This window comes from Mercenaria mercenaria, chromosome 6 (assembly GCF_021730395.1).
Source record: "Mercenaria mercenaria strain notata chromosome 6, MADL_Memer_1, whole genome shotgun sequence".
Lineage (NCBI taxonomy): Eukaryota > Metazoa > Mollusca > Bivalvia > Venerida > Veneridae > Mercenaria > Mercenaria mercenaria.
This window is the reverse complement of record NC_069366.1, coordinates 71,323,064-71,334,793: the sequence shown is the minus strand read 5'-3', so window position 1 is coordinate 71,334,793 and position 11,730 is coordinate 71,323,064. Positions and strand designations below refer to the sequence as shown.

Below are 11,730 nucleotides of genomic sequence, written 5' to 3'. Positions count from 1 at the left end.
ATCGTTCAACTAATAAATGAAGGTTTGGCTATGTATTTTAATAAAATATTTTCATCATGAGTTAATTTAATATTAACCCTCTTGCTTAAATTCTCCATCGTCTTACCAAATACAGAGTTGTTCATTAACTTAAAAAAGTCCTTTTCAAATGAATTTTTTGCTTTAGATCTTTTTTGAGTATTAAAACCAATATACTTTTTTAACCAAGGACTTTCATCAAAAGTTAATATTTTATGTATTTTTGTTACTTTTAACCCTAATTGTGTATATAGTTCAAGATTTTTAAAATGAACTACATAATTTTGTTTTTTCATTAAAGTTGGAACTAATTTTTTTACATTACTTTTTCCTATTTCAAATTCTTCTTTAATAGTTTTACTTTAGTCAGAAAGCCATTGATCTGGTATTTTAATTTTTTCAGGAGCTAAAGGATAATCGTTGTGGGTTTTATGTAATTCTTTTGGATATTCAAGATCACATTCAACTATAAAGTTAGTTTTACCTTTTGCAATTAATTTCTTGAATTGTTTCTCAGATACAAATTTAAAGTTTCCAGAGGGCAAAGGTTGACACATAGCCCAACCGTAAAGGTTATTGGCGTCGAGGTACATAATGTATTTAGATTCTAATTTAGGATCATAATCTTTCATAAATTTATTGTTTGCTTTACTGTATCTGTTTGAAATATAACTTATTCCTCCTCTCAGTCCCTTTTCAATAAAAAGATACATATCAATATCAGTTATCAAATCTAACTTAATTCCAGTCATTTTTAACATTGCATCCCAAGCTAAACCAGGGCTACTAAAATAATGACAAGGATCAAATTTGTAGTACTCCAAACATAGTTTTCTAAAATTTTCAAATACATCAGCTAAAAGTAATACGTCAGTTTTTAAATATAGATCATGATATTCTCCCATTGTTTTAATTTCAAAATTTATTCCAAACATTTTTAGCATGTTCATATTCGTTGTCAGATATGTGTGTTTCATTTAAAATTGAATAAAACTCTTCTTTAGAAGGTAATTCTGTTTCTTTGAATTTTTTAAATGAATCCATGAAATCATATGGATAAACACCTTTTGTTTTTAATAATTCTATATTTTTATCAAATTCAGTTAATGTGTATTTAAATTCTGGAATATTTTTAACTAGGTTATCCAATGATTGAGACATAAATTGAAATGAATCAATAAAAACCAAGTCGGAAATCATAAATGCCATATATCTTTCCATATTGTTAGGAATAACATTAATTTCTTTTTTAAATTTTCCTATTTGTTGCATAATAAAATGACCGTCATAACCTCTTAAATTATGAAAAATAACAGGAATTTTATGTGTTAGTTTAAAATTAATATTACATTCTGAGTGAGCGCTTCCTCTTAATTTTCCTGTTATATGACAATGGTCTCTTACTTTGATTGAATCTTCTATATATTCTTTTTCACAAATATGACAAAACTTTTGTTTTTTAAATTCACTTTCATCTTTTTTAGACATTCTTAGTTCTTTGTTAAAGTGCTCTTTAAATATTTCTTTACAATATTCCTCTTCCTCAAGCATTTTTTCAATAAATTTATTAACTGCATTAGGGCCTCTATAAATCTGGGTTGGTTTAGTATATTTATCGTTATTACAACAAACAACTTTATAGCCGTAACCACAATCTATATGATTTTGACATGGTTCAGTAAATGAAGATTCAGTTGATTGTAAAGCAGTTAAAACTTTTTTAGTTATTGATTCAAAATCAGCATAAATTACAAAAGATACTGCTAAACCTTTATGATAATTTTTAAATTGTACTTTACTTCCCTCTTTTGGCATTTTTACGCCTTGGGTACCATTAATAGCTAAACAATTTGGAATATGTTCATTTAATATTCTTTCTTGAGAAAAATGTTGCAGACAGCTTTTACAGAAGTGTTTTTTATTTGCATGGTTTGTTTTGTTAAGCATTAATCTATTAAAGTCTTTTATCCAGACATAATGTGTTATTTTATCATTAGTAATTAGCAACATGTCACAGTGTTCTTCGTATTGATATTTTGATATGTACAATGGATAAATACTATTTTCTTCATAACCAAATATATTAAATGATATTTCATTTAAAACTTCTATTTTAGGTATTTGATTTAATGTAACAGGAAATTTAATTCCAGTATAATCAAGATCGTTTATATGTTTTTTTTTATATTTTGAAACTCTATGAGGGTTTTCTTTAACAGGAAATTTGTAAGCTAAATGACACCATCTAAAACATTCGTTATCATCATTCTTTGTATTTATTAATCCTTTCATTGAATTTTGTAATGGTTTTGGTAATTCTAAATAACTTGAAGCAGCCAATGGACTATACTTATATCTATTTATATAATGAGCATCAACTGACTCTATTCTCCAGCCGCTTCCTTCAGAAATCCAATTACCAATTCTATTTATTATTTCATCAAAAGCTTGACGTAAAGTGTTTTTTATTTCGTTTGTGTTCATAATTTCTAAAGCCTTTGATTGAAAATAAGCTGATTTATATATTGTATCAGTTTTATCCATTTTTTGCAAAAGTTATTTTTAAAACAACGTTTATTTTTATACCTTTTAAAGTTTTAAGTTCAGATTTAAGTATTTCATAAGAGTCGTTTATAGTTAAATATAATTGATTTTTTGGATCTTGTCTATATTCAACTTTAATTTCAAATTTCTTATAATATTGACTTTTTGATCTCTCAATTTCCATCTATATATTATATTTAGAAAATAAAATTCGTTAAGCAAAAATACAAGAAAGGAAGTTAAAAATATTTAAATTTATATCTTTTTCCATTAGTTTTTGATATTCCACTTTTTACTCTGTTTTTCCATTCGCAGCACATTTTTATTAATCCAGAATTAATATCAAGGTCTTTAAATGCTGCGTAAGTGCTTCTATATATTTTTTCTTCATTAGTGTCACAATCGGTTGCAATAACTTTTTTAGGGTTGTTTCGATGATTATTTGCTCTGGGACAATCACATAATCTTTCAGCATTTTCTTCTTCAGTTAATAGACAACCACAGTTCCATTCAAATAAATTATTTTTTAAAGATAAGGATCTATAACATTTTGTAATTTATCAATGACATGATTTTTATATTCATCACTAACTATTTGATCAAGTTTTGATTTAATAACATTTCTTCTTTTAAGAACTTTCTTATATGAATTTTTGTCCGGATTCATTATTTCTCCTAAAGTGCTAGATAATTTTGGTATAATCATTCTATCTACCTTTCTATTAACCATCTATATATAATATACTTATAGAAAAAAATCTTTAAAAAACACACGTAAAATTTAATACAGCTCTTCTTCTTTTTTACTTTTATATCCGTTAAGTTTAAATTCCTTCATATACGTTTCAAAAGGCATTGAATACTTTTTTTCTTCCTGCATTTCTAATAGTATTGTAAAAATATCCTGAATAACTTTTTTCTCTTCTTCTTTATTTACTTTTCCAATCCGTGCTTTTGTTATTAGTTGTTTTATTTTGTGATGATGTGCTTTTAAAATAAATTTCTTGTCGTCAAGTTTTAGTCTGTTAGTAAATATGGTAATTACTGATGGAACAGCGTCAGCAGCTGCTACAAATATAGGAATAGCTGGAACAAGTGCTAATGCAGCTGAGCAACCAAAGATACCTGCTGTAATATATAATCCAGTACTTACTCTCCCACAAAATTTATAACTTTTTCTGTAAGCAGCAGCTAGTTTAGTTAAGTGAATAATTAATTGATCTATTGTTTCTATTCCATTATTAGAAATTTGATTTTTATGACTCATTTATATAATATATTTTTTAAATTAAATTTCTTCCAATTCACTAAACGGAACCCAACTATTAAATCTTTCATTGTAACCTTTCCATTTTACTAAAGCTTGTTTTTTCTTATAGTCTCGTCTAATAACTTTTTCTATTCTAAAAACCTCTTGTGTAGTAGGTAAAAGTTCTTGTTCATAAAATGAACCCTGAATTATTTCATCATTTAAATCTTTTATAGTGTATGTTCTGGGATTTGTATTATCAATTTTATAAATTATAAATATCTCCTCTGTCCAGTTTGGTGTATATCCTTTTTCAAAATGTCTTTTAGGTTTGCTTAAGCGAACACGATCACCAATTTTAAATTTTGCTTTACTCTTTGGTATCTTTAAATTACCATATAAATTAAAGTAAACAGTACCTTTATTTAAGTTTTTACTAGCTTCGGTTGGTGTCATTTTTATACTAGAATGTTTTGTTTTGTTATATTTATCAACCATGTCCTGTAAATTATCTAAATAACTATAAGTATTATTTGCTGTAAAATATTTCCACATTATTCTTTTTAAACTTCTATTAAATCTTTCAATAACTACAGCCTTTCCTTCATTAAATGTATGGTACATGTTAATTTTATTTTTATTCAAAAATGATTCAAACTTTTTATTATAAAATTCTTTTCCTTCATCTACCCATAAATTTGTTGGTGTTCTACCTTCTGAAACTATTTTATTAAATGCTTCAGTAACAGATTCTCCAGTTTTATTCTTTAATGGAATAACCCAAGCATATTTACTGAATATATCAATAACGGTTAACAAGTACTTTACTCCTTTATTGTATTTTGAAAAAGCTTGCATGTCAACTAAATCAGCTGACCAAGTATCATCAATATCATTAACAATCACTCTTCGTTTCCTAAATTTTCTTTTAATTGGTTTGTGTAATTCTTCTGCTAATTCGTCACTCCATGTTATTTCGGGGGTATACTCTACCCCCCTTTCCCGTTTTTTGACTTTTGTTTTTGTCCCAGCCCAAGTTTGTATTTCGTTTTAATTATAGGTTTCACAACTAAATGTTTTGCAATCTTTTCTCCAAATGTTTTTGATTTAGTGTTATTTAAGTCGGAAAGCATCTGTTTGTCACATTTGGCCTTATCAATGCCGTTGTCATAGCAAAGGTCATGGGTCTTACATGTCGCATCTAGTTCATTGACAGGGGGCCCATTATCTATGGGGTTTCCCGGCCCACAATAATTATATCCTGGGAGTGTTAAACCTTTCTTAGGTAATAAAGGTAACATTGCTTTGTGAATATCTAAATTACCCCCTGTACTTTTAACAAACTTTGATTTCATTCTTCCACAAGACGAACAGGTAGCCATTATCATTTTTCTCCCGTTTTTTGTTGTAACATAATGGGGATTTATATTATCAGTAAATCTTCTTTCTTTCAAACAATATATTTTATTCTGTAAACTCATTTATATTATATGTATTTAAATTTAATAGAACACTTATATGAAATCAGTTGTAAAATGTTTTATAACAGAACACTTATATTAAATCAGCTGTAAAACGTTTTATAACAGAGCACTTATATTAAAGGCGTACGCTAGAATTCCCTGTATATGAGATGGGCGAAAATTTTCCCAATAACAGATTTTTTTTAAACTTTGGATATTGAAGGACAATCATCTAAGAAACAAAAATATGCAATAAAAATCATAGGTCACCGGTATCGAAAAAGAGTTATCTGCCCTTGAAAACGCCATTTTTGGGGGAAATGCGGTTTTCAAGGGCAGATAACTCTTTTTCGATAACGGTGACCTATGATTTTTATTGCATTTTTTTGTTTCTTAGATGATTGTCCTTCAATATCCAAAGTTTGAAGAAATTCTGTTATTGGGAAAATTTTCGCACCAAATTCTAGCATACGTCCTTAAATCAGCTGTAAAACGTAAAGCAAAGTATCAAATGTAAATCAAACAAAACAGGGAGGTTTAAAGAAAAGTGGTATTCATTCATAAAGTTAGCCGATATGTTTCCTTTATACTACAAGTAAAACGACACCGGTGTCGCAAATACTTTCATTCATAAAGTTATCCGATGCGTTTACTTTGTATAAGTGTATTGGCCTCTTAAGCGTGTGACATACTCAAAAGGTAAAATGATTTTATATGTCTAATAATGTACTTACTAATTGAAAATAAGATCAAATACCTTACATTTTATTAATAAAAATAATCTGCCAAATTTCTGCCAAAGTTTTGCCAAAGATTTTGTCAAAGTAAAAGCAAATGACAGTTTACTGCCTTCGTGGCAGAAAAATGGCAGTCTTTTGATTGGTTGAATTTGTGGTTTCCTACATAGCCATTTGTAGAAAATATGTCAGTTATTTATAACCAGGTTTTCCGAAAATATGTCAGCTATTTATAACCAGGTTTTCCGAAAAAACGAGAAAACGAAAGTAAAGTTAAAAATCTATGTTTTTAAATTGTCCGGCATTGGTTAGTCCGGACCAAAGACTAAAGGTTAAATAAGGTTAGATTGACCCTTCAAACTTACGTTCATCAAATCAAATGTTTTTTGGTTAAACTGGAGGTTTTCGTTTGGTTTAACCAAAGATTTTCAGGGTACCAACGGTACCAAGTTAGTATTTTAAGTTTAGGGTAATGTTAAAGGCCACTTATAAAATAGGGATATGGGGTCAAGTGAGGTCATACTGTTTTCGCACCATCATTTTACATTACTACTACTATGTGGCTGAAAAGGTAGTGGTTGTGAGTGCTGTGCTTTGTTTTCTATGTTTATGGGTTTATATTTACATTCGCCCTATTCTTTTCCATTGAAACTTATAACGTTCATTTCGTATGAACAGCAAAAGGAAATGCGCGAAATTTACGTCATCGCTGCTAAGTGATAACCGACCGCTGTTTTGACGACGTCCGCTTTGTGGTATAATGGTTTAAAGAATCCATTATACCAAATACTTCTTAGGCATTCTTTTCAGATAGCTTTTTGGTCAATAATAAGTCATGTACTTTAAGAATATATTTCGCATTCCTTTTCACACTTAACTTTACGGTCTAGAAATTAGTCATGTGCACTAAATGACAGGTTACATTATATTGCCCAGTTAATGCATTGTCCAGCAATGCATGTTTCAAAATTACTAATCGTTTTGACAACTGACTAACTGGATAAATGACAGGGTAATTGTAAACACCCGGTCTTTTGATCACGCCGCATGACTAAAGTCACGAATCATTTCTTTCATAAGCAGAAGTTTTGAGACAAAACTTCAGTATCATTCTGGTACTCAGTTAGGTTAGATACGTATGACCGGTACACGCAAAATGAATAAGTTAGGTTAGGACCGAGGCAATTAACCATGGAGTATTTATGTCAAAGATTAGAAGTTCTGTTTATAACTGGGAAAATGTTAGAGAACTGTCTTAGAGAATTATGATGAAAGACATTGATGTTTATATGTCATCGTAGAATATAGCCAAAATTAAATAGTATTTATTATAGAGAACAAGTGTTGTTGTTGTAGTTAGTAGAGTGAACCTTAGTTACTGTTACACAACAGCTTATAGTCAGGCAGAACTTTCCCTAGATGACGTCGCAGTTATTCCGTGTGTTGAACAGAATGGCCGGGAAGCTGATTTTAATGTTAAATGCCACAAAATATGTGCAATCTTAATATTATCTTGTTTACAAATGGAAAGAAATTATAATATAAATATAAGAAATGAAACTATTTTTTTCGGTGTTCTTGCGAAATGAACGACAGAATAGGATCGGCAAATTAAACATGAATCGCTATGGATTTGCCGATCCTATTATGTCTTTCATTTCGCATGAACTCCGAAAAAATCATTTTATTTCTTATAATTATGTACGTTGGTTTTGTGACAGCCGGTGTGGTGTTCTTTTTGTGCGGCGCACTTTGTGGCTAACGATGCTTATGGTAGTTAGAGTGTAGTTTGCTATGGAGCGGACAGTTTATTGGTTTGTGTGTTGTGGTTTTGTTGTTGACGGTGTTGTGGTTTTGAGTGCTGTACTTTGTGTCAGATGAGCTACTGGTTTCTGTGTTTTGGTTTTGCGGCTGACGGTGTTGTGCTTATTTTTGCACTGTACTTTCTTGTTGACGAAGTGTGGGTTTGTCGCTGACGGTATTGTGTCTTACGGTATGTTTGATTAAGTGCTATGGCTTTATGGCTGACGATGTGGTGATTTGTTGGCGGTGGGTTTGTGGTTGACGGTATTGTGCATTTTATTCAATGGCTGTGTTTCTGAAGGTGTGGAAGTTTTTGATCGCTGGCTTTGTGGCCGACGTTGTGCTGGTTTGTATGCGATGTGCTTTGTGCTTGACAGTTTGATGGTTTGTGCGTGGAGGCTATGTGAATGACGATTTAGTGTTTTGTGTGCTGTGGTTTTGTGATAGACGTTGTAGAAGTTAGTATTAGTATAATTTGTGATTGTAACTATTTTGTGTTTGTACGGTATAGTAACTTGTGTGTGTTGGCTTTGTACAACAATTTCGGATAGCTGTTTAGTGTTGTAAATAAATATGCTGATGTTACTCCAATATTGGTGAAAATCCGAGCATTATAAGTGCAAGGGCAAGGATTAGGACTTAAAAAGATCAGTTGACAGCATTATGATTTTAAAAGTAACGCTTCAGTCGTATCAACATATTAAAATGTGAATAAATGTAGGGATAATAGACGTTTTTCGGTCTCGGTCACAAACAATCCCGCGGGCTTCTACAGACGTTAATACACAAAACAAACGTGTATTGTCGCTATTCTTGCATAAAAAACCATTACACGATGACTAAATGCATTATTTTCAAATATGATGACTACAATTCCAGTACATTTTTAATTACCATTCTGTTGTTTTTTTTGGAAACGGTAACATATTTTAATATCCATAACCAGGGCCCAGAGATCAACAACACTTGCAAAAGCATGTAATGAAGGTTTATAACCAATTTTTTTATCTGTCATTATTTCAAACATAAAATTACCAATCTTTTTATGTATCACTTAAAACTTTAGTAAACAGGAATACAATTTCAAAAGTAATAACTTTACATTCGAATTATTTTGAGTATGAACACATTTAGAGCTCGGATGAGTACGAACGTAGTGACAAGCTTTCAAATGTTTTTTCCGAATAATTTGCGAATTTAGATAAAAACAATCCGACTGATACTTACAAAAATCATTAAAATGATTTCTAAAACCAAACAGTTGCGCAAGTGACACGCAGTTCTTATACAGTTCGTAAATCTAGACTAACAATCGACCATCAACTTTACAAGGACCAATGTGCTACCATGAATAAACTCCTAATTCAGACTCGAACCGACTACTTCTCTGAGAAGGTGAATTCATGTGGCACTGACCATAAAAGTTTGGCCAAGATAACCAAAAATCTACTAGGAGACAGATATGATGCTTCCCGTCCCTCTAACTCATCATCAAAGGAACTTGCGCAGAAATTTCGTGACTTTTTCATCGAAAACATTGAAAACATTAAGAATGACATTATATCGCACAGTCAAACTGATTGTGATTCAGTAGACTCGCATTGTTCAGAACACCAGGAAGTAGCAAACTGTCTTGTTGATTGGCTCCAACAACGATAGAAGAGGTAAAACAAATCATAAAAAAATCTCCAAACAAATCCTGTGAACTTGACCCTTTACCAACATGGCTTTTGAAGAAATGTCTCGATGAGCTCTTGCCGTTTATAACAAACATCATAAATACATCAATGGAATTAGGTTATGTACCAAAAGAGTTCAAAAGTGCTCGGAAAGAAACAAGGTCTTGAACCAAACATTTTCAAAAACTACAGGCCTGTGTCTAACCTTCCTTTCATTACAAAAATCTTAGAAAAAGTAGTAGATGCGCGTCTTGAGCGGCACTTGAGTGAAAATAATCTACATGAGGGACTGCAGTCTGCTAACAGAAAGTTTCATTCAACTGAGTCGGCTTTGATAAAGGTACAGAATGACATCCTCACATCTCTCGAGCAAAATTCTGTAACAGTCCTCGTGCTACTCGATCTGTCTGCAGCTTTCGACACGATTGACCACCAAACACTGTTACACCGACTCGAACATCATTTTGGAGTCACAGACAAGGCACTTGCATGGATGTCATCATATCTTAGTGACCGCTAACAAACTGTGTGCGTTGCCGGTGAGTTGCCGACGCCTATGTTGATGAATTACAGTGTGCCCCAGGGATCAGTGCTTGGTCCAAAGAACTATATCATGTACACTAAACCCGTGGGTGTCATATACAGACGCCATGGATTTCTTCATCATTTCTACGCCGATGCCTCTCAGTTATACCTATCCTTTAAGCCGATAGAGGCTGTGGCTAGAAGTGAGGCTTTGCGCCACACTAAGAGCCGTCTGGCTGAAATTGTCTCGTGGGTGCATTGCAATATGCTGAAGCTCAATGCTGATAAAACGAAGGTAATGCTATTCACATCAAAGCTTAACTCCAAGTACATTGATGACGTCTCTGTGAAGGTCGGTGATTCTGTGATAAAATCCACAAAATATATTAGGAATCTTGGTGCAGTACCTGACAACAATATGAATATTGAACAACAAGTCAACTCTATGTGCCGGGCTGGATATGCACTTTCTACATTCCTTACTGTTGTTGTGACATTCATATACGTATCGGTGCTAGTGACCAATCGCGAAACCCTTTGCTGTTCCGTAAAATATACATAACATCTACTGAAAACTGACATGATGTCTGTGGAGGAGGATATAAAATCGTTTCAGAATTTTTTTAGCCTCTGACACATCAATAAATTTGCTTCTAACATTTTATTGAAAATGTTTACAACATGTTGTAAATATCTTCTTAAATATTATTGTTTTATACCTGTAAAGATGTATCAAAATGTCTGATCACAACAATACTAAGCCCCAGAAGCAAAACTTAAAACTGATATGTTACACGTACAATGGTTAAATGTGTCCCAGAGATCACTGCTATTCTAGAACGCATTTGATATGCTGATCACAGACTGGTAAAGAGATAATGATAGAGGCGCGGCAAGTAAGTACAAATATGTTGCGCTAAAATCAGATACGACACGATTATTGTTGATAAAGCAAAAGAGTCAAATGTGACTGAAAATAAACAAAAGTCCCTGGTACTAACTAAAAGTTATGTTGATCCTTTTAGGAAGAAAAGCCTTTTTGTTTTCTGTGAAGAAAGACAACCGCAAATATTACTTGTTCAAAGAGACCAATACTCTGTGGGAGAAAAAAATACAAACGGCAAACCAAACGTCTCACAATTTTTATATTTCAAATACGTATAAATTCGGCAATTAACACAAAATATGCAGATAAAATTGATATTATAAAAACTATTGGGGAGAACATGTTACTAACTAAAGAACTTGACGAATACAAAATAATTACACAATCTTCAGAAATAGAGTTATTGTCGGTGAAACGAATACATAACAAATCACTTGTTTTGGACGGAAAGGCTTTCCTCTACAGCTAAATTCTTAGGGAAAAATGATACTCCACCTTGGTATTGACAGAATTAGTTACAGTTACTGCTGATAATCATGATCTTTTTGGGAAGTCCATATCTATTCCATTGCACATTGGTTGATTCAGGGTCCTTCCGCGGAAAACAAGAGTGACAATTTGAACATTTCATGGACAGTCGTGTTCTCAACTTGTCACAGAACCTTATGTACTCGACCCTTACATGTACTTACACATTCACAATTCCACTGCAGCTCTGAGTTGTCATAGCTAATAGCTAATAGCATTTACAAGTTGTAGTCAGTGTATTATACATTCAACATTAAAACTTACAGAGCTAAAAGACTTCTTACACGGGTTATATATT

The 11,730-nt window shown here is 31.8% G+C and overlaps 1 protein-coding gene across 3 annotated transcripts in view; it reads left to right on the top strand.

The window, feature by feature from the left end:
* The first annotated feature begins 540 nt into the window (after positions 1–540).
* The window catches only part of LOC123548647 (annulin-like), a 68,964-nt gene continuing 57,774 nt past the window's right edge, over positions 541–11,730 (top strand). The window contains exon 1 of one of the 3 annotated variants that reach the window (XM_053546279.1): positions 541–605. The gene's annotated coding sequence lies outside the window, so the exon portion shown is untranslated. Of the gene's footprint in view, positions 606–5,865; positions 5,974–7,689; positions 8,273–11,730 lie in introns of those variants that run through there. The other 2 variants (XM_045336108.2, XM_045336105.2) reach the window with 2 other exon arrangements.